The following is a 22,835-nucleotide window of genomic DNA, read 5'->3' on the forward strand; positions in this document are numbered from 1 at the left end:
GTTATAGTCCAACCGGTTTAATTGGAAGCACACTAGCTTTCGGGGCGACGCTCCTTCATCAGGTGATTGTGGAGGGCTCGGTCGTAACACAGAATTTATAGCAAAAATTTGCAGTGTGATGTAACTGTAATTATACATTGAAGAATTGATTGTCTGTTAAGCCTTTCATCTGTTTGAATACAGTGATAGTTTCACTTCTTTCATGGGTAAATCACAAAACCCTTTTTTTTTAAAGTTGCATTCTCGGGTTAGCTGTTAACAATGGTGATAGCTAGACGATATGTTGAAGGTGTTAGCCCCCTGTGTTCTCTGTCTATGACCTGATGTTTAGGTTACTTCCAATGTAAAAAGTGAGATAACGGTGTTTTACATAAATTCATGCAGTTTTTGAGCTCAGCGTTCTACATTGTACTTTGCTCAAAAACTGCATGCATTCATGTTGAACTCTGAGCTCAAAAACTGCATGAATTTATGTAAAACTCCATTATCTCACTTTTTAGATTAGAATCAATCTAAACATCAGGTCATAGACAGAGAACACAGGGGGCTAACACCTTCAACATATTGTCTAGCTAGCATCATTGTTAACAGCTAACCCGAAGAATGCAACTTTAAAAAAAAGGTTTTGTGATTTACACATGAAAGAAGTGAAACTATCACTGTATTCTAACAGATGAAAGGCTTAACAGACAATCAATTTTTGAATGTATAATTTCAGTTACATCACACTGTAAATTTTTGCTATAAATTCTGTGTTACAATCGAGCCCTCCACTATCACCTGATGAAGGAGCGTCGCTCCAAAAGCTAGTGTGCTTCCAATTAAACCTGTTGGACTATGACCTGGTGTTGTGTGATTTTTAACCTTGTACACCCCAGGTCCAACACCGGCATCTCCGAAGCAGCAGGGAAGAAACTGTTATTCAATCTGTTGGTACATGTGTTTAAGCTTTTGTGTCTTCTGCCCAATGGAAGAGGTTGGAAGAGAACATAAAAGATAACAGTTGTAGCTCTCAGGTCACGAAGTCTCCCACTATCAACATCCTGGAGGCTTACTAATGATTAAAAACTGAACTGGACCAACTAGTGAAGAACTCACCTCCAGTCTTCCCAAGATCCATGATCTACAAGTCAGGAGTGTGATGCAACACTCATCATTTGCCTGGATTGGTGCAGCTCCAACAATACCCAAGAAACTTAAAACACCAGCCCGAACAAAACAATCTGCTTCATTCACTCCCTTTGCCACTGAAGCACAATGATAGCAGCATGCACCATCTATACGATGCTCTGCAATAACTCACAGTTCCTCTGACAGCAACTTACCCAACGTGACCTCACTTAATCAAGTACTGGTTTGATGTCAGGTGGAGGCACTCCCACCTCCTCTCTGAATTCAACACTTCCATCCACGTTTGGGCCAGAGCTGTAATCAGGACTGGGGCCTGGCAGAACACAAACTGAGCATTTGTAACCAGCTTATTCCTATGCAAATGCTGCTCATGATTGAAACTGGACTGATGGGATTGATTTAATTAATCTCATATTTTTGTGGCTAGGACATGCCTGGACATTGCTGAGGTTATGGTGTTGTAGTCATAATGGAACAGCTCAGCAAAGAATATGGTCAGTTCTCGAGCATAAGTCCTCAGTACTATTGCCAAGATGCTGTCAGAGCCCATAGCCTTTGCAGTATCTCGTTTTTTTGTTGGCTGCTTCTTGATAATATGTGGAGTGGATCAAATTGCCTCAAGACTGACATCCATAAAGGCAGGGACCTCAGAATCAGTTGTTTGTGGGGTCATTTTCGCTTTCTCTTTTGCACACTGTTGAGTATGTATGTAATCCTATCTTGTAGCTTCAACAGGGAAGCATGGAATTACCTGATTTTCTTGAATTTAGTACCTAGTTTTGATTAAACTGCACAAAAAAAACATTTGCTGTCTCCGAAACTGTACAATTCCAACTATTAGAAAAACCATTTCATGAGCTGTGGTCAAGAAGATGATGACAACATTTTTACCACATTTTATCCTCAGAGTATTATGTGCCTCCCCATTTGTCAAAAGTTTCTACTTTCTGCCCTTTTATTTCTAGCAGAAGTTCAATCTGTGCTTGTCCAGTGCTTACGGACCAATTACTAACTATGCTATCAATCCAGTGGTTTGAGTAGAGTAAGTGAAAGTGTATTGTTACTCTTTGGGATGAATTGGGTCAATGTGATACACATTGAATGAGAGACTGGAACCAAGCTGATCTTCTGCAGCAGGCCGTTAGATAAGCACAGCATCTCCAAGGCCATCAGACCACAGCAGCCTAGCTCTTCGACATGACCTGCATGGATAGTCCCAACATGGAGAGATAGTTAGCATCACCTTGACAACTTTCAAAGCCGTGCCCTCCAGCGGCCCAGGCAGGCAGCAAGAAGATCGAAACTCTGCCGTATTAATGTTACTCCTTGTGGGACAATCTACAATAAGAGGTCACAGTTTTAGGATAAAGGGTGGCAGATTTGAAACACATATGAGGAGAAATTACTTCTACCATAGGGTTGTGGAAAAGTGGAATTCACTCAACAAGACTGCAGTGGATTCTGAGACACTGAATAAATTTAAGCAGGCCCAGATTTCCCATTAGTAGCAGGTTAACAGGGTTCTGGGGAGCAGGCAGAAAAGTGGCTTTGAGGCCAAGGTGAGATCAACCATGATCAGGTCAAATGATGGAGCAGGCGCAATAGCTGAATTGCTTACTCCTGTTCCTATTTCGTAAGTTGTTAGGTTTGAACTGGTTAAAATTTAACAATCTTCCTGTGTATGCACATTCAGCAAAGAAATTCTAAAAAAAAATTACCTTTGTGATGATAATTGCTGTGGTCCCAAGAAGGATGTGGTCCCTATTCAGTTCGGTCATGATTGATTGTCTACCTCAATGCTAAGTTCCTGTCCTACTTTTCTACCTCTCCCACTCTTTGGTGATTTGCATTGTCCATAAGGGGCTTTGCAGGTAAATATCTAATTGGCTACATGGGTGTTTTACTGCTGGCGGTTAATAATTACACCAGCACGGTGACACAGTGGTTAGCACTGCTGCCTCACAGCACCAGAAACCCAGGTTCAATTCCCACCTCGGGCAACTGTCTGTGTGGAGTTTGCACATTCTCCCTGTGTCTGCATGGGTTTCCTCTGGGTGCTCCGGTTTCCTCCCACAGTCCAAAGATGTGCAGGTTAGGTGAACTGGCCATGCTAAATTGCCAGTAGTGTTAGGTGAAGGGGTACATGTAGGGGAATGGGTCTGGGTGGGATGCTCTTCGGAGGATTGGTGTGGACTTGTTGGGCCAAAGGGCCTGTTTCCACACTGTAAGTAAGTAATCTAATCTAAAAAAGACACGGTGATTTGATGGTTGGGGGAATAAATCTTTAGTTATGTGTGATAATACTTGCAAAACAAAAAGCAGACCCCGAGATGGAACTCTGGGACAGGCCTATATGTGCCACGAATTGTTGCTCTAATTTGGTGTTCAACAGTGAATAAAGTTCTTTTCCTGTTGGGCATTGATTCCTACAATCCCCCATTGACTAAAAATCTATCTCATCATTGAATATGCTTAACAACCCAGTCTCACCAATCCCCTGCAGTAAAGAAATCCATTGAGAATTCCAATTCTGAGATAAGGAGATTCCTCCTCTTCTCTAACTTGAGTGGGCAACCCCTTATTTTGACATTATGCCCTCTTGTCCAAGACTGTCCCACAAGAGGAAACAACCTTTCTGCAGCTATCCTGTCAACCTCCCCAAGTACGTTGTGTTTCAATAAAGTCTCCTCTCATTCTTCTAAATTGCAATGAGCCGTCAAGCTGGGGGTGGTCTCAATGTAATCCTTGTCTGAGAACATTGAGGTTTCAAGTTCAACTCCTGAGATGGTCATTCTGAGAGTTTGAATAATGTAATAAACCACTTTTTAAAAACTTTTGTGATCATAGGCTGAGAATGACAAAAAAAAGGGCATTACATTGGTAAAGAGATAAGGTGCAACAAGTTATTTGCAACCCAGAAAAACAAACAAAGCTAATTGATGCAAGGAGACAATATTATTTTTCGAAGGCTGACAAATTAACAACATTTATTGTGGGATGAGGAGGGCGCAGCAGAGTAACAATCCTTTAATTGGTCGAGCTGGAGCTTAACACAAACGCTGAGAGACTGAAACAAAGATACAGAAAACCTCCATGATTTGGCTCCATCAATATCTGTCTCACTACCTTTCCTCTATAAAGTTGCTCCTTCTGACTTTCTACTGAAAGACCAGAAAAACTACATACAGAGACACCAAAAGAAATAATGCTAAAACTAAAAGGGGGAGGAAAGATCCAGATCCAACCAACCAACCAATGAACTCAATTCCAATCATCGCCATGCAGATGACATTGTGGCACCAAAGAATCAACAGGATTGTGCAACCAACCCACATTTGATTTGTGAGTTTGATACACAACTCTGTTCAGCAGAGGTGGTAATGCAGAGGCTGGAGGATATTAGAGTCAAGATTAGAGTGGTGCTGGAAAGCGCAGCAGGTCAGGCAGCATCCGAGGAGCAGGAAAATCGACGTTTTGAGCAAAAGCCCTTCATCGGGAATGAGGATGAGGATCATTCCTGATGAAGGGCTTTTGCCCAAAACATCGATTTTCCTGCTCCTCGGATGCTGCCTGACCTACTATGCAATTCCATCACCACTCTAATCTTGACACAACTCTGTTCCCCTGGTCATCTTTTCCCCCTTTTTATAACATTGGTACTTCATGTGTCATGATGGATTTTAAAAGAGGCAAAATTTAAACCTACACAAAATCCAAGTTCTTAAAGTATTCATGATGAAGTGTGTTACAATTAATGGACTATTTTTACTGTTACTGAAGTATACTGGGGTTGTTTGGTTTTTGTCCTAAGTAGCAACGAATGAGAGTCAGGTTGCGATTTTGAGGTGCATCCAGAAATAGTGGGTCTTGATTTCCAGTGGTCTACCCCAATGAGTCATTACAACAGGGATTTTACAAAGTTAGTCCGAATCATTAGAAAACTTACAATTCGCATCTAGAATGCTGAGTATGTGACTGCAGTCCAAATTCAATAGAAACTATATGCGACATGTAAAAGATCCTAATGAGACCCAGTCCCATCCACACAGCACGCTCCACAACCACCAGAGTCGAGTGAAAACACCATCACACAGCACGCTCCACACCCAACAGACCAGAGTGAAAACGCCACCACACAGCACGCTCCACACCCACCAGACTCGAGTGAATACACCACCACACAGCACGCTCCACATCCAACAGACCAGAATGAAAACACCACCACACAGCACGCTCCACACCCACCAGACCAGAGTGAAAACACCACCACACAGCACGCTCCACACCCACCAGACCATAGTGAAAACACCACCACACAGCATGTTCCACACCCACCAGACCAGAGTGAAAACACCACCACACAGCATGCTCCACACCCACCAGAGTTGAGTGAAAACACCACCACACAGCACATTATACACTCAGCAAACATTGTTCTCTGAAGCACTCAGTTAACAATAGATGGCCATTTGGTTTTGTCTCTGTTGTCGTGGAAACATTGGCAAACAAAGTTCTGCAACTAAACCACAGGAGCTAAAACTCTGCCAGTGAATGCCAGTTTATCAGCAACGGGATTTGCTTGACAGGGTCATTTTTTTGCTTCATCCTTCCAAACTAGCAGCCTCACCCACTCAGGGCACGAATTAGAAACTTCAACAGGTGAGGCTCTCCACCAGCAGCAAATTAACCCCTTGGGGTGAACAGAGGATCATTTTCTGAGTAACCAGACAATGGAACAAAAAGGACACTGATTTTTGAATAGGAAGATTTTTATCATATAAAATTTCAATTCTGTAAAGTTTACATATAGAAATTGAATTTCAATTTAAAAATGTAATTTTTAAAATTTCTCCTCAAAATATTCACCAAAAGCAGAGAATAGAAGCACCCATGATTAAAGAATTGAAATTGGAGATTTGTCATTAAAAGACTTTGTGATAAATAAATCCATAATCTTCTAAGAGCTTTTGTCACCTTTTTCCATTTCCAGGAACTATCTCATTAAATGTTTTACATTTAAAGTGCACTTATTTTTCCTCAGTCAACATCGCTCCTTTCCTGAAGTCGGATGCCAGCGGCTCTCTGGCCCTACCTGACCCAAGTGACCAGTTTTGGACTTGAGTCCACACAATGTCAGGAGGTTATTCAATGGCATAGTTGACTTCCAGTTAAGCTTAAATCTAACATCACCAAATCTCATTTCCAGCAAAGGATCACTGGTTAAACAGCTTCACCACAGCTGAAACCTCTAACACATACGCAAGTAGAAATCCTGAGTGCTGGGTTTGAACATTGGACTGTGTCCAGAAGTGCATAGAGCGTAGGGTATGGTTTACCGCACTGGTGCATTCATTGGATTCTATTCAGCTTTTATGGTTTGGAACAGAAGGATAAAAAGTATCCTTCTGTTATAAGATCGGCCAAGAATTTCTCATGGCGACTCCTGTTCCACTTACTGTAACCCAATGTGGCAGAAACTTCATTTTTCTGATGCACTTTTTGACAGTGTTCTGAAACTAAGTAAAAACATCTCAGCAAACTCTCATCAATCTCCTGGCGATACAGCTTAAAGACCAATACCAGATATGCCAGAGATAAGTGTATTTCTTATTTGAGTCAGAAACATTGTTAAAAATAATGGGATATTTCAGCCAAAGTGTCATCACTGGGGAGTTTCATGGCTGTCAAAGAGTGTGGTGCTGGAAAAACACAGGCAGCATTCAAGGAGCAAGAGAATCGACGTTTTAAGGCATCAGATGGTAAGGTTTTGGCGGTGCAGGAGGCCCAGGACATGAATGTCCTTGGTGGAGTGGGAAGGGGAGTTAAAGTGTTCAACCACGGGGTGTTTTGACCCTTACTACCCGAGGCCTGGAGCAAGAATGCCTCATTTTCCTCTTTGGAACTCTCCAACGACATGGGATCAATGTGGATTTCACTAGTTTCCTCATTTCCCCTTCCCCCACCATATCCCTGATCCAACCTTCCAACTCGGCACCGCCGACTTGACCTGTCCTACCTGTCCATCTTCCTTCCCACCTATCCGCTTCACCCTTCTCTGACATATCACCTTCGCCCCCCCGCTTCATATACCTACAGCATTGTCAGCTACCTTCCCTACAGCCCCATCCCACTCCCATTTATCTCTCAGCCCCCTTGGGCTGTCCCCTTATTCCTGATGAAGAGCTTATCCTCGAAACGTCGATTCTCCTGCACCACACACTTCGACTGTGATCTCCACCATCTGTCCTGCTCACTTTCTCCCAGTTGTCCCATCATAATGTAAGCTTTCGTCTCCTCCTTCCTGCATTATTTATGCAACTGACCTCACTGGCAGCCTGCTCATGCAATCATGCAGCAGGAGGGGGAAAGTCTTTGGAAATCTGAAGCACATAAGGGACTTGGGAGTCCTGGTTCAGGATTCTCTAAAGGTGAACAGACAGGTTCAGTCGGTCATTCAGAATGCAAATGCAAGGTTAATATTAATTTCAAAAATACAAGAGCAAGGATGAGCAAGGATGTATGGCTGAGCCTGATTCTGGCTCCTGTCAGATCACATCTGGGATATTGTGAGCAGTTTCGGCCCCCTTTTCTAAGGTTTACAAGAATGATCACAGGGATGAAGGGCTTGTTATATGAGGTGCAGTTGAGGACTGTGTTTCTGTACATGGAGTTTCGAAAGCTGAAGGAGATCTGATTGAAACTTACAGGATACTCAGGAGTTGGAGAGAGTGAATGTGGAGATGTTTCCACCAGTAGGAGAGACTAGGACCCAAGGGCACAGCTTCAGAGTGAAGGCATGACCCTTTAGAACGGAGATGAGAAGGAGTTTCTCCAACCAGAGAGTGAAGAATCTGTGCAAATCAATGCCACAGAGGGTTGTGGAGGCCAAGTCACTGAGTGTATTTAAGACAGAGACAGATTGGTTCTTGATTAGTAAAGCGACCAAGGGTTACAGGGAGAAAGGAGAATGGGATTGCGAAACGTATCAGCCATGGTCAAATCATAAAGCAGTCCCGATGGGCCAAATGGATTAATTCTGCTCCAATATCTCATCGTGTTATGGAGAAGTGAAATGTGGACTTTCTGGTGTACATTCCTGATGAAGGGCTTAAGCCTGAAATATTGATTCTCCTGCTCCTCGGATGCTGCCTGACCTGCTGTGCTTTTCCAGCACCACACACTCTCGACTCGGACCTCCAGCATCTGCAGTCCTCACTTTCTTCTTTCTGCTGATGCTCTATTTAAAGCCTAGTTGCAAATCACTTCTGGTGCTTCAAGCCAGGAGCTTCTCACAGGGTCTTGTCACCAAAATGTCTTTAAAAAAGGAAGTTGGCAGGCTGCTTTTCAGACAGGACACTTGGGGGTCCCAGTGGATGGTCAAGTGGAGAGTCATGATCTATTTGACAGACCATCAGGGACATCAAACACAGCCGATCTAGACACAGATAGCGATCTGGATCTGTGCTGTCTCCAGGGTCAGATGGAATGTGCAGTCATGCAGGAAAAAACTCCATGATCTTCTGCACATCATGAATATCTCTTTAACCCTCATGCTCTCACTGTCATTGCATACAAACCTCACCAAGGCTTACCTATGACAAAACTCACCACTATAAAATTCCACTTAACAGTTCTCACACACCTCACCCCTTCCACAAACACTAACCTTCTGATGGAAAAAGTCCACAGAGACGGTCAACCTCCAAGTCAGGGAAAAGGGAGTGACCATTAAGAAATGAAGCAACCTGTGTATTCAAGGCGGAGATGGACAGATTTTTAACCAGGAAGTGAATCAAGGTTTATGGGGAAAAGGCTGGAGAGTGGAGTTGAGGATTATCAAATCAGCTACGATCTCAATCAATGGCAGAGAAAATTCAATGGGCCAGTGACCCATTTGTGTTTTCAGGTTAGTGGTCGTATGGTGTAGACCATAAACACGATGGTGTACAAAGCAGCCAGACAGCAGCATATTCTGGATTGGTCTGAGAGCAGCCATGATACTGTGGCGAAGGCTGATGCTGACTCTGGTGGATGAAGAATGGAGGTCAGCGCTCTCTGTGCAACATTCTAGGACAAGCTGGTGAGGGACATTAAAATAGTGTCAGTGAGCAGGCAGTGAGCTACTGCCCAAAAGGTAAACCCTCTGGGTTTCGAGTCAGGAATTGGGGCTATGTCATTTCTCAGAGGAGGGGTGAAATGGGAGCTGCAAATGCATGGAAATAAGGTCCTGCCCCCTTCACTCTTCACTTCAGCTCTAATGAAAAGTGATTAAGACTCAGAACATTAGCTTGCTCTCTCTCCATGGATCCTGCCTGACCTGTTGTGATCTCCAGCATTTGTTGTTTTCAGTCCCGAATTAAACTCACTAACATTCATACGTACAAATGCGATCCCATAATAGGGTGTCACTTTGAAGAACTGACATTTACTTACAAATGGTTCCTTGATGTTTTGCTGCATCGTGTTCCGAATTGCAAACAAACTCCAAAATGGAATGAGTTAGCAACCTGAGGAGAGCCTGTAGTTGCTGCTCATTAGAGAGATTCCCCACTGAAACCTAATGGGCAGCATTGGATTTCTTTATCACAACACAGACAACCATATCTCCCCATTCTCGTCATATTTTCCCAACTTTCTCATACTGGTATGGGGCAGGGAAAATTCAACCCAGGGTATAAGGCAGAAGGGCTTCTTTAGAGCAATAAAAAAGTCCCAAAATATAATTTTCTTGCAGTTGTCTCAAATTACCCAAAATATTCAATCTCTCCCAAGAGTTTTTATATTTTAAGTCGCAATTATATCCCGGATTTCTGAGTGGATAAGGTTAAAATTGCCAAGGAATTTTCTTCGATCATCAGAGCAGATTCAATAATTACCAAGTTACTGAATAATTACACTGGTTTTAAATTCCATTTTTAAAAAGTTTATTATGAATGAATGCACATGCTTTTGATTTTCAACCCAGGTGCCTGACAAAAGCCAGACAAATGAGCAACAAACAAGTTACATCCCATGCTTTTCCCACCATCTGCACATTCTGAGGGGATAATGAGGTGGCTAATCAATGAAAGCAGAAGTCTCATGAAGTTATACAATACTATTCCAGAACAATCTCAATTATCCTAATAAGATGGGCAGGCAGTATTTTGTTTGGATAACTGATCTGATCATAAACAAAGGAAGCATTCACGGGACCTTGAGATCTTGCCTGGATAATCCAAAATTCGGATAACAGATGTTCGGATAATCAGGATTGTTCTGTATTTCATTAGGAATCTGCAAGCATTTTCACTGGAGTCTCAATGGGAAAAAAAAAGCATCACTTTATGCAAGTTCAGGAAATGGTGGGATTGACAGAAATTCTGAACATTTCCTCTGTGGGTCGCAGAAAAGCAGGAACCCAGCTCAGAGTGCTCAAGGATAGTCTTGCCCTCCAACACTCCAAATTCAGAGACTGGAAAGAGTTATAGTCTCTGGTTGTTCTCCTTAGACTAAGCGATGACTTAGTTGAGGCATTTAAAATGAGAGACTTGGATAGGATGGACAGGGAAAACCAAAGGGTCATTTATGGAGAGGTAAATATTTAAGGTGATTGACAAAAAGATTAAAGGGGAAAATGAGGAAAATCTCACATCTAGACGGTGGTAGGTATCTGGAATCCACTGTCATTTGGTGGTTGAGACAAAAACCCTTAACTCATTTAAAAAAGGAAGATGGGCCTGCTCCTGAAATGCTGGAACCTGCAAGGCTTCAGGTGAGATGCTGGCAAGGGGGAAGGGAATGGCTGGCTCGTCTTAGTTATGTTGTTGGTTATGTGATGTCCCTTTAAGAGAAGAGGTCAGGTGATCCAGAGGCAGAAGCTGGGCAGATGCACGATAAAGCATTCCCTCTTCAAATTCACCCTGCATCTACCTTGTTCTGTTTACGGTTCAAGTGAATCACAAACGTAATAGCTACTTTATCCCACTGGCACCAACACAAGGGGATGAATGGCCTCTTTCAGTGCTGCAACTTTTCCATAGTTGTCCCGCTCTCATCCGGCAACACCTTGCCAAACTCTGCTCACCACCTTACCAGAGAAGCCCATTAGAGGATAAGGGATGCTTAGGCTGGCCCTCTCTGTAGCCATTGCATGTCTATTCCCTGCTGATTCCAGACAGAAATGGACCATAGCTTTCCCCAGCTTCTGGAAGGTAGAATTTACCTCATCATGGCCATTACCCCCGAGAAATGTGCCCTAAGTTGAAATTTTCCCCGGTGCTTGAAACTCTCAAAAATCAGCTCATCTGTAAACATATGTTCCTTTGTGTTCTGTATATTTGGCTGTGGGAAACGTTGGTGCTCTGACTGCATGTTTCTAACAGCCCCCTGGTTCACCAATCTGACTGGTGATTGGAGGAGACTGCTGTCAGCCAAAGGGTGACTTTTCTTACAAAGTCCTGCCTCTCACTTGGGCCTACATCTGGCCAAAGGACACATGCGTTAACAGAATAGAATGTGGAGAACTACAAAAGCAACAGAGAGTTTGGGCTTCTTTGGTGGGAGTGTGGGGGGAAGAATTGGAGTTGTAAGATGTGTTGCTGGGAAGAATGTTACGCAGGAGAGTTCGAGGTCAGGCCATCTGTGGTGCTTTAGACTTTGAAGCACTGTGCCTCTCCTCTTCCCTGTTCTTCTGAAATCTTTGCATCTCTGGGGCCACCACCTCTAGGTTTGAGGGAGCACACTCCTGCTGATTACTTCTGCCAATTCCTGCTTAGTTTGAGAGGCTGGCGTCTTCCTCCAGTCTTTGCTAAACATCACCTCATTTCAACTCCCTCAGATCCTACAGCAAGACCTTCGAGTAGGAGTCCAATTCCCAGCAGAGAATCTCTTGGGGGGTTAAACTCTTTAAGTAACAGCTCTTCCTTTGATAGTTTGGCAATCATCCTGCCCTCTCTGATTGGTCAGGAAATGCAGAAAGAAGAAGTTACACTAGTGGTGGACTTAAAAAAACAAGGCCACTACTGAATCAAGTGGTTTTCCAACCAGTTATCAGCCTCCTCACAGTGTACAGGTCAGAGTTTTTTTATAATTTGTTCATGAGGTGTGGGTGTGGTTAGCAGGGGCAACATTTATTGACCATTCTTAATTGCCCAAAGGGCAGTGAAAAGTCAACAGCTGCCTAAAGAATAATGGTAGAGGCATTGTGGGAAAAAGATCTGCCACCCTGCCCGACCACAGCATGGCCACATAAAAAAAGAGTCAGGTCTGCGAAACACAGAAAACAAGCCTGCCAACACACACAGGACACACCCACAATGCCTCAGTCTTGGCCAAACAGGCTAACATAGAGACCAGACATGGCCAAGTTATTCCCAGACCAGAGAATACACTTCCCAAACAGCCTTCACAGTGTAGCTCCCAGCCCCGATTAGCACTGCAGTCCCAATACGCCAAGTGCTGGCTCATTACCCATTGAAACCGATACCGCATGAACAAAGAGGCAGACCGAGAGACCCCGGAAGACTTCGCTCGCAGGAGGAACACAATGGACAGGCCTGAATGCCAGGAGAAGGAATATTTACATATATTTGCACGGACAGGAAATACAATGAAGAATCCTCCAGAAGACATTCTCACATTCATGGAGATGCCTGGAATCTCCTGTGTCAATTACAAATGAATTGCTACTGCTGGACGCTGGATTAACTTCCATTCAGTGTATTCTTGACTTAATCGCTTTACAATTTTCACCATTGTACTGTGCTTTACAATTCTCACCTTTGTATTATACCCCTATAAAGCATGCTTGCGCCTTCAGTTCTGGGAAGAGCATCCTGGCTAGTTCTGTGTCAGCCTGGTCAATTTCTCTTCCGTAATATCGCTTTGATAAAATAAACCGTTTGTCAACTTCACCGCGATCCTCGTTTGTGGTCTCTGATTCATTGGGCTGAATTTCTCTGACAAGCAGTTACCCTCAAAATATTTAAGAATGATTTCAACAAATGCTTGAAACACCGGTCCATAAAAGGCTACAGGCTAAGAGCTAGAAGATGGTTTAGAATAGATGGATGCTTGATAGGCTAATGGCCTTTTTTCCAAACAACATTGCTGCCATTGAGAGTCTGGAGTCACAAAGTCACAGAGCACGGAAACAGACCCTTCCATCCAACTCGTCCATGCCAACTAGATATCCCAAATTAATCCAGTTTCATTTTCCCACACTTTGCCCATATCCCTCTGAACCCTACCCATTGAGATGCCTTTTAAATGCTGTAATTGTACCAGCCTCCACCACTTCCTCTGGCAACTCATTCAATACACACACTACCCTCTGCGTGAAAAGGTTGCCTCTTGGGTCCCTTTTAAATCTTTCTCCCCTCAGCCTGAACCTATGCCCTCTAGTTCTGGGCTCCTCCACCTCAGGGGAAAGATCTTGTCTATTTATCTTATCCATGCCCCTCATGAGCTTATAAACCTCTATAAGGTCACCCCTCAGCCTCCAATTCTCCAGAGAAAACAGCCCTAGCCTATTCAGCCTCTCCCCATTGTACAAAGTGAAATGACACATATCCATCCTTAAAATATATTCACAATCCAGAGTTTATGACAAACGCCAATAGTCATTTGGTCTCCATTAGAGTAGCCTTTTATTCCAATTTTTTTTTAATATTGAATCCAAATTTCTCCATCTGCCATGGTTGGATTTGAAGCCATGTAACTGGGGAGTTGTGGATTGTTAATCCAGTGACATCACTATGACATCAAAACCACCACTCCTTAAAATATACCTGCTGCGAGTTGCAAGACAAAATTTTGGAAAACTCAAATTACACTATCGTTAATAAAATTAGCACAGGTAAGATAAGCACAACAATATTTTTGCACAGATATCTCACTCAATAGTGCATCTGTACAATAAAACTTTTACAAAGAATGAGTTCCAGTACTCACATTGAGAAACCTCAAAGTTGCCTTTTTTTAAAAAGCGTGAGGTGAAACAATAGGTCATGCATACTTCACTGACCTGGCTCTCCATTCATGCATACAAGGACAAAGTTGATACAGTTCCACAACTTCTAAATTGCTTTAATTAATTGATTGACCTGTTACTCTTCCCCTAACTAACGCATAACACTTAAAATCAATTATAGAACAAGAGGCAAGTCACCACTGCCAGTGTAACAATTCCTCTGATGTCCTCAAATGGACCCGCCTCTCCCTATCTCTGCAATCTACTCCCTCCCCATAACCTCTCAATATGTCTGCACTCCTCCAATTCTAGTCTCTTGAGCTTCCCAAATTTAATTTTCCCCATTGCTCTATCTTGGTGGCTGAGTGATTAGCATTACTATCTCACAGTGGTAGGGATCTGGGTTCAATTCCAGCCTCAGGTGACTGTATGTGCGGAGTTTGCACATTCTCCCTGTGTCAGTGTGGGTTTCCTGCCACAGTCCAAAGATATGCAGCTTAAGTGGAATGGCTATGCTAAGTTACCCATAGTGCCCAGGAATGTTCAGGCTGGGCGGATTAGGCATGGTAAATGGAGGAATAGTATGGAGTGAATCAGAGGAATAGTATGGATTTGATAGGCTGAATGGCTAGTTTCCACACTGAGGAATCTATGGTCATTGATGACTACATTTAGGTGCCAAGTTCTGAGATACCTTTTGACAGACTCTCTACCTCCTTCTTAAAACCTACCAGTTTTGGTCACCTGAACCATGGTGGCTCAGTGGTTAGCACTGCTGTCTCACAGCACCAGGGTCCCAGAGTCGATTCCAGCCTTGGGCGACTGTCTGTGTGGAGTTTGCACATTCTCCCTGTGTCTGCGTGGGTTTGCTCCGGTTTCCTCCCACAGTACAACGATGTATAGGTCAGGTGAATTGGCCATGCTAAATTGCCCATAGTGTTCAGTGCATTAGAGGGAAATGGGTCTGCGTGGGTTACTCTTCGGAGTGTCACTGTGGACTGGTTGGGCCGAAGGGCCTGTTTCCGCACTGTCGGGAATGTAATCTAATCTAAATGGTTTAATGTCATGTTTTGCTTTTAAAATGTGCTTGTGAAGCAGCCTGAGATGTTCCAAAGCATTGAAGAGGCTACCTAAATACAAGCTATCGCTGCTTTATTTATATATTTATAGTAAAAGTACAACTCAATGAAATCAATTGGTTCCATTTAAAAAAAAGTACGAGGAAACCCTGTATGGAGTTGTTGAATGAGATCTTGATGACGGGCCCCTAAACTATTGAAGGCAGTCAATGAGGAGAGGGGAGAGGCTCTGGGCAATTACTTGCAATTCTCCTGAAATGAGCCTATGGGAACAAAGTGGCTTTGTGTTTAAATTTGGTGTTCAGTACTTTCTCAAGCTTTTTGCAACTCATTTACATCCTCTGCCATTTTAGCCAATAGACCTACAGCAAAATCTGAGCATGCCCAGCCCCCATGTCCAGACCTCCCTGCAGCCCATGGCTACAACTGTTCATGATTAATAATTAAAAGAAGGGGAAAAGCCAATTCAGGTTCTATTCCTTTAAAATATGAATAAATGTATATCCATTACATTGGATTCTGATACAATACACTACAAAGTATAATGAACTTCTTTCTTAAATTGAAAAATACTTAAATTCCTGAATAAAATAATTTGGGCACATTCAATCTTTTGAAAACGAATCCCATTCTCCTCTGCTAATACTGGAACAAATGCAATAAATGAAATCACATTAGGCTTATTGCAATAAAATTCTCTTTTCCAAATTTGTTTATTTAGTTATTCTTCCTAACTGCCGAGACCTTCGTACCTGGTGATACCTGGTGCATACATCATCTCTGCCAATAACACTTTGCATTTTGAAATTCCTATGTTGTTGCTAACAAGCAGGAAGTACTATTTCAACATCAGCTCAAAGGTGTGGCAATTTGTAAAACTTTACTGGGCCCCACCAGCCACCTTCACAAACTTGGTGCAAGGCAATGGCATGACTCCAGTATTTTATATAATTATCGCATTTCTGATGCATTACCTGAGAACACAACATGTGAGTATAAAAAAGATAGGCTGAACAGTTTCAATGCTTATAAACCAACTCACAAATCTCCCGTGATGCTGGTCAGAAATTCCACTTGAACCAATCCACAGACTATTTCGTGGTGAAGGCCAAAATCTTTTGTCTATTCATGTCACGAACTGTGTAAGAATTACAAATCAGAAACGCTGCTTCAATGCTCATGGACTAATCCCATCTTTATAGTCATTTGATAATATAGAAATTGACTACTGCTAAAAAAGACACTTTGACAAAACCTTTCGTCCAGCTCAAATCACAAGAATTATCACAGTATTCAAAGATTTATTTATACTGTTCACCAGATTGATTCCAGAGTTGAGGGGTTTGTCTTGAGGAGAGATTCAGCAGTTTATACCTATCCTCTCTGGGGTTTAGAAGAATGAGCGAATATCTAATTGCGTTTACAAGACACAAACGGAAACTGGCAAAGTAGATATTGAGATGATGCTTCCCGTGGGGTGGCACAGTGGTTAGCACTGTTGCCTTACAGTGCTCAGGGACCTGGGTTCAATTCCCACCTCAGGCAACTGTTTTTGTGAAGTTTGCACATTCTCCCTGTGTTTGTGTGGATTTCCTCCTGCAGTCCCAAGATGTACACGTGAGGTGAATTGACCGAGCTAAATTATCCATAGTGTTTAAGGTATGTGTAGGTTAGGTGCATTAGTCAGGGGTGTAAATGTAGAGTAATAGGGGAATGGGTCTGGGTGAGTTACACTTTGGAGGGTCAGTGCGAACTTGGTGGGCCAAATGGCCTGTTCCTACACTGTAGAGATTCTATGATAGTGGGACAACCGAGAATAAGAGGTGATAAGTTTAGGATAATGGGTAACACATTTAAATTAAAGAGGAGGAGCAACTACTTTGTTTAAATGTGAAACAAGACAATTGGAGTCTGACTGCCATGAGAATAGATCAGAGGATGGCTGCCACTTATTGGTTGCATTGTAACAGGTGCATCATTTAAACATGTTCTGTCTGCAGAGTGCAGTGCCCTGCTCGATCCAAGATTAGTTGTGAGCATAATTCTTTACACATTCAAAATATGGAACAAATATAGTGCATTTGTGAAATTATATCCAAAATTGTATAGTGTTGTGAACTTTGCAGATGCAGCTGTCTGGTGTATCAAAGTACTTACTTGTTGTAAACTGCTAAAACACATGCCTTTTGATACGATGAGCCAGTCTTTGAGACTGCAGCCTACATCCATCTCACCAGCGCTGAAATTCACATACAAAATCATATACATGGCTCTGTTGAAGGGCATGTTGACTTGGTGCATCATGCAGTTATTGATGAACATTGCTTGTGATTACTTTGCACAATCACACCACGGAACAGCTAGTTTCACCTGATACTCAAACCGTTGAGAGATCGTTCCCTTCCGTGGTTATCGGAGGATAGACTGGGAACTTTTCAGGAGCAAAGCTGACATCCCCAGGCCCATTCATTCTTTATTCATGCACAGGATGAGGGTGTCGCTGGCTAGGCAGCAATTTATTGCCCACCCTAATTGCCCAGAGAATTAAGAGTCTGGAATCACATGGAGGCCAGATTAGGTAAGGATGGCAGTTTTCTTCCCTGAAGAACAAGATGGGTTTTTCCATCAATGGATTTACGGTCATCATTAGTTCCCTAATTCCAGATATTCCAAATTCCACCATCTGCCATGGCAGGATTCAAACCCAGGTGTCCCCAGAACGTTATCTGGATCTCTAGATTAACAGTCCGGTGATAATACCACAAGGCCAACCTCGCTGCATATTGCTCAAAGTCCTGAGGGGAGCCAATTACCCCACAGGCTGACTTTGATGTATCCTATTCATCAGCCAGGTTGCATGTTGGACAAATGACAGATGACAGCGGCCTGTTCATGTGTTTACCTATAAAGCCAAGCTTAGAACAAGTGGAACTGTAGGAATCCCAATTCATATTCCCACGGTGGAAATGTCAAATACTCTGGTGGTGAGGGCAAATGTTTAAAAGAGATGAGCAGGGTAAGTTTTTTAAAAAACACAGATGGTTGTAGGTGCCTGGAACATGCTGCCAGGGGAGATGGTAAAAGCAGAAATGATAGCATTGTTTAAGAGGCAATTAGACAGACACATAAACAGAGAATAGAGAAATACTCACCATGTGCAGGCAGATGGGATTAATATAGAATGGCAATGTAGTCAACTAAGATATGGTGGTCTGAAGGGCCTGTTCCTGTGCTGTACTGTTCCATGTTTTGGAATTATATTTCTATATACTGACCAGTGAAGGTAGGTTTGCAGTAGACAGTAGTAGAGAATACCCTGGGCAATTTCACATCTAATACATCAAGCAAAATGGAGCTCATAAGACTGCTCCATCTCAAAGTGATGGATGGAGTCTATTTAGATCAGATAGGTGTGCAAATGCTTACTGTTAGCTGTGGATTCAAATATAGCAATGTATTGATAAATAAAAGGAATAGGAGTTTAGGTGTCATCTCATCAAAGATATGTCTCATGGAATCTAATAAAGATGTTTGCAAGAAGTGGGTCTAACATGGATCTCAGGTCAATACCACCTATTTGTACAGTGTTGTTAAAACTGACCTCAAATGCATAAGTTACTCAGTTCTTAAGTTCAATTAAACATGAATCGGTCTGAGGTCATCACATTTGGTCCTAAACAGTATCCAGACTATCTCAGATTACCATAGAATGGTAAGGTAAGCTACCTCTAACATTTGAAAAACAGATGAAGTTTTATGTAACATTCAGTCATGTCCAACTAACAGGATACTGTTGTTAAACTAACTATACCCAAACAGCCCATACTTACATTTAGGATCATCAATCAGGATTGCAGAATGGCACTTTTTCATATCATTGGAAACCAGATTATTTAAAGACACAGGACCCTTTTTTTACTGCCCCCACTTTACCCCTGTTTGCAAAAGCATGAAGGCACAATGCACCTATTTCAAATAGGTGACAGCCATTTTTTGATTCATTCCTCAGGGAATGACTTGACCAACTTGGTAGTTAATTGTCAGTCAACATTAACTAGTGCATTCTCCACAACAACACCTCTACCAATTAAAATCTACTCATCAACTAATCAGCACTCTCCACTCATACAGTGTAAATGTCATTTTCCCTTTACTTTGATATTTCTTTCAGACAAAATCTATCTTTGTTGTTTTCTAGTTCACAGCTTTATGTGTAATTGTTGTGAAGATAAATCAAACTCTGTGGATAGTCTTCTGAAATTCCAAGGCTTCACAATGTGATTCTATTAAAGTATTTCTCAGGGTAGAGGAGTCCAAAACTAGTGAGTATAGGCATAAGGTGAGAGGGGAAAGATTTAAAAGGGATCTAAAGGACAACTTGTTCTCACAAAGGGTGGTGTGTATATGGAACGAGCTGCCAGAGGAAGTGGTGGAGGCTGGTACAATTACAACATTTAAAAGGCATCTGGATGGGTATAAGAATTGGAAGGGTTTAGAGGGATATGGGCCAAGAGCTAGCAAATAGAACTAGATTAATTAGGGTATCTGGTTGGCATGCACAAGTCATACTGAAGGGTCTCCCCATCTCCATGGTTTAGCCTGAGCAGGGTACTCTGACAGCACATTATATAGTGTCTTTTGCAGAAAACAGAAGCATACAGTGGATGGCTCATCCATCTCTGAGAAAACCTATCGTATTTGAATCGTAATATTTATCAAGATTCATTTGATGGTGTTCCATCCCACTGACAGCACACAGAAAGACGGAGGATTTGGTTCACAGAATCTTGGTTTGCTTCTAGAAACCATCTTTGTGTTATGAAGAGGTGATGAGAGAAGACCTGCATTATCACAGCTAACTCTGCTACAACAAGTTATAACCTTGAGTGGCTGTGCATGCATGCTGATTCTGGGATTTATAAGTTATCATTATTGCCCTGAAAGCAATAGACATTTTAGCAAACATTGATAACTTATCTATTTTGGGCTGGGAAGTCTCCACCTCATGTTTTGCTGTTTTGTTCACACTATGCTATAAAGTTTTGTCATTCACTTCACACACAGCAGTGGCGTCTATCGTAACCCTTAAGACACTAGAAACTTGTCTTATGCCCACAATAGATACTCATCTGCATTTTCCAATCATTAACACTATAGCCAGTGAATTATTCACGCCATTAAATTCAGCTCCATAGTATTTTGAAAGTATCTGTGAAAACGCCTCAACATTTTCAGTCTCAAAATATTAAAACTGCAACATCCATTTCATTTTTGATAAGAACTCTTTTCAAAATGTCAAAGAAAAAAAAAAGTTATTTGGATTGTTACATGAACATGACCCCAATGGTACAAGCATATTTTATCAAGATGAATTCCATGGGTTGGAGGGAAGTGGAGCAGAGGTGAGTCACTCGCACTTGGTCAATACACACTGCAACCTTTGTTGAGCTTTGGGCTCCCAACCCCAGAGTAGAAATCCTGCCTTTGAGAGCAGCTTGTGATCCTGCTATCATAGAATCATTACAGTGTGGAAACAGGCCATTTGATCCAACAAGTCCACACTGATCCTTATGGAGATTGAGGTAAGCCCAGGGGCTTGCTGGAACCATCAGGCCGGTCCTGGGCAGGGGGGTCAGCAGATCAACAGTACAAGGAGAATGCTTTGGGAGCAGCTTTCGATGAGGTCACGGTTGCTCAAAGAGAAGTGTCCCACATCTGGTCTGGTAACAAAGTCACAAGGTTTTGAATTTTTGTTTTACCTGCTAGTCTGGACTCTGTGGGAAAGATCTTAGTGATGTTGGGGAGGGGTGATAAATGGCCAGTTAAAGGCCACCTCAGGATTTGAGTTGTTCTACTGGTGAATGAGTGCTCCAGTGCTTTCTTCTCCAAGAATAGAATATCCACTAGGGCAGGTGTAGGTGGGAAGGTAGTGGGAGTAAGGCTCCTACCATGGTGCCTCAATTTCAACTCTCATCTGCCTACCATTCCACCTGCGATAATCATGGATTTTAACACATCTATCACTGACAGGTAGAAAGGATGTTACCTCATGTGGAGGTATCTAGTGAATGAGAGGTCATAGTTTTAAGATAAGGGGTAGCAGATTTAAACCGATGAGGAGAAATTACTTCTCTGAAAGAATGGTGAACCTGGCTAGTGGAGGTCTCCCTTGAGACTAAGTGAACTGGGTGGGAAAGACCGATATTCTGGACTTTTTACTTATTTATATTTCTAATTTATTTCAATGACCTATAATGCTGGAGTAGTTATTTCTTTACCTTTCCAATTTTGTTTTGTTTCCTAAGAATTTGGCCTTATGCGTCTGTACCTAGGTACCTTTGTATCTGAGATGGTGTTGCGATGCAGCAACTGTAAACTTCTCATTATACTCATTTGAATACACATGACAATCAAACTAATTCAATTCAATCCAAGCTGTGGAATTCACTTCTCCAGAGTGCAGCAGACACTGAGATATTAAGTGGGTTTAGAAAGGACCTGAGGGGCAACCTTTTCACACAGAGGGTGATTCTAATGTGGAATGAACTGCCAGAGCAAATAGCAGATGCAGATACAGTTACAACATTTCAAAGATATTTTTGGACAGGTACACGAACAGGAAAGGTTTAGAGGGATAAGGGCCAAATGCAGGCAAATGGGACCCGTTTAGTTTGGGAAACTTGGTCAGCATGGGCGAGTTGGTCCGAAGGGTCTGTTTCTGTGCTGTATGACTCTAATCCGCAGGAGACAGATTTTTAATTCGTGATAGGTTGAAGGATTGTGGAGAACAGGCAGGAAGGTGGAGTTGAGGCTGACATGCTATCAGCCAGGATTGTATGGAATGGGTTGAAATGCCTACTCCTGCTCCTGGTTCTTATAAAAACCTAAGGAATGTCAGTTATTTTTTAATTGTGAATAATTTGCCTTTGGGATAATAAATTCTCTATTTTACAGTTAGATAAATTAATATTTAGATTAAATAATACTTATTTGTAATATGGGTGGCACAGTGGTTAGCACTGCTGCCTCACAGCGCCAGAGACCCGGGTTCAATTCCTGCCTCGGGCAAATGACTGTGTGGACTTTGTACATTCTCCCCTGGGTTTCCTCTGGGTGCTCCGGTTTCCTCCCACAGTCCAAAGATGTACAGGTCAGGTGAATTGGCCATGCGAAATTGCCCGTAGTGTTAGGTGAAGGGGTAAATGTTGGGGAATGGGTCTGGGTGGATTGTTCTTCAGAGGGTCGGTGAGGACTTGTTGGGCCAAAGGGCCTGTTTTCACACTGTAAGTAATCTAATATAAATAATTTAAAGATCAGCTCCGGTTCAATTCTTTGCCAACTGGGTTAATGGTATAAAACATGTTGGTTTAGAACAGTTGCCAAAAGGTGAGGGCCGGAAACCACAGAAAAAAAGTTGTAGGAAAACCAGAGTCTCAAATGGCCAGTGTGGAGAATGAAGAAAATAAGTGTAAATTACTGGGGTCTCCAATGTTCTGAAAAATTGAAGTGTATACACCGAAAGGGGTTACATTCCGAATAAATAGTGTGGCCTTGGTGTGGGAGACAGTAAGGACTGCACATGCTGGAAGCTAGAGTCAATAGATGTTAGGCTGGAGAAACACAGCAGGTCAGACAGCATCCATGGAGCAGGAAAGTTGGCCCTGATATTGTTG

General features: G+C 42.4%; 1 protein-coding gene across 5 annotated transcripts in view; it reads right to left on the bottom strand.

The window, feature by feature from the left end:
- Positions 1 to 22,835, bottom strand: part of LOC122549394 (hepatocyte nuclear factor 4-gamma-like) — a 135,819-nt gene that overhangs the window by 80,570 nt on the left and 32,414 nt on the right. Inside the window, exon 3 of one of the 5 annotated variants that reach the window (XM_043689144.1) lies at positions 16,205 to 16,300. The exons of the other annotated variants lie outside the window; for them this stretch is intronic. The gene's annotated coding sequence lies outside the window, so the exon portion shown is untranslated. The remainder of the gene's footprint in view (positions 1 to 16,204; positions 16,301 to 22,835) is intronic. 5 annotated transcript variants of the gene reach the window in all.

Source organism: Chiloscyllium plagiosum, chromosome 4, assembly GCF_004010195.1.
Source record: "Chiloscyllium plagiosum isolate BGI_BamShark_2017 chromosome 4, ASM401019v2, whole genome shotgun sequence".
NCBI classification, from domain to species: Eukaryota; Metazoa; Chordata; class Chondrichthyes; order Orectolobiformes; family Hemiscylliidae; genus Chiloscyllium; species Chiloscyllium plagiosum.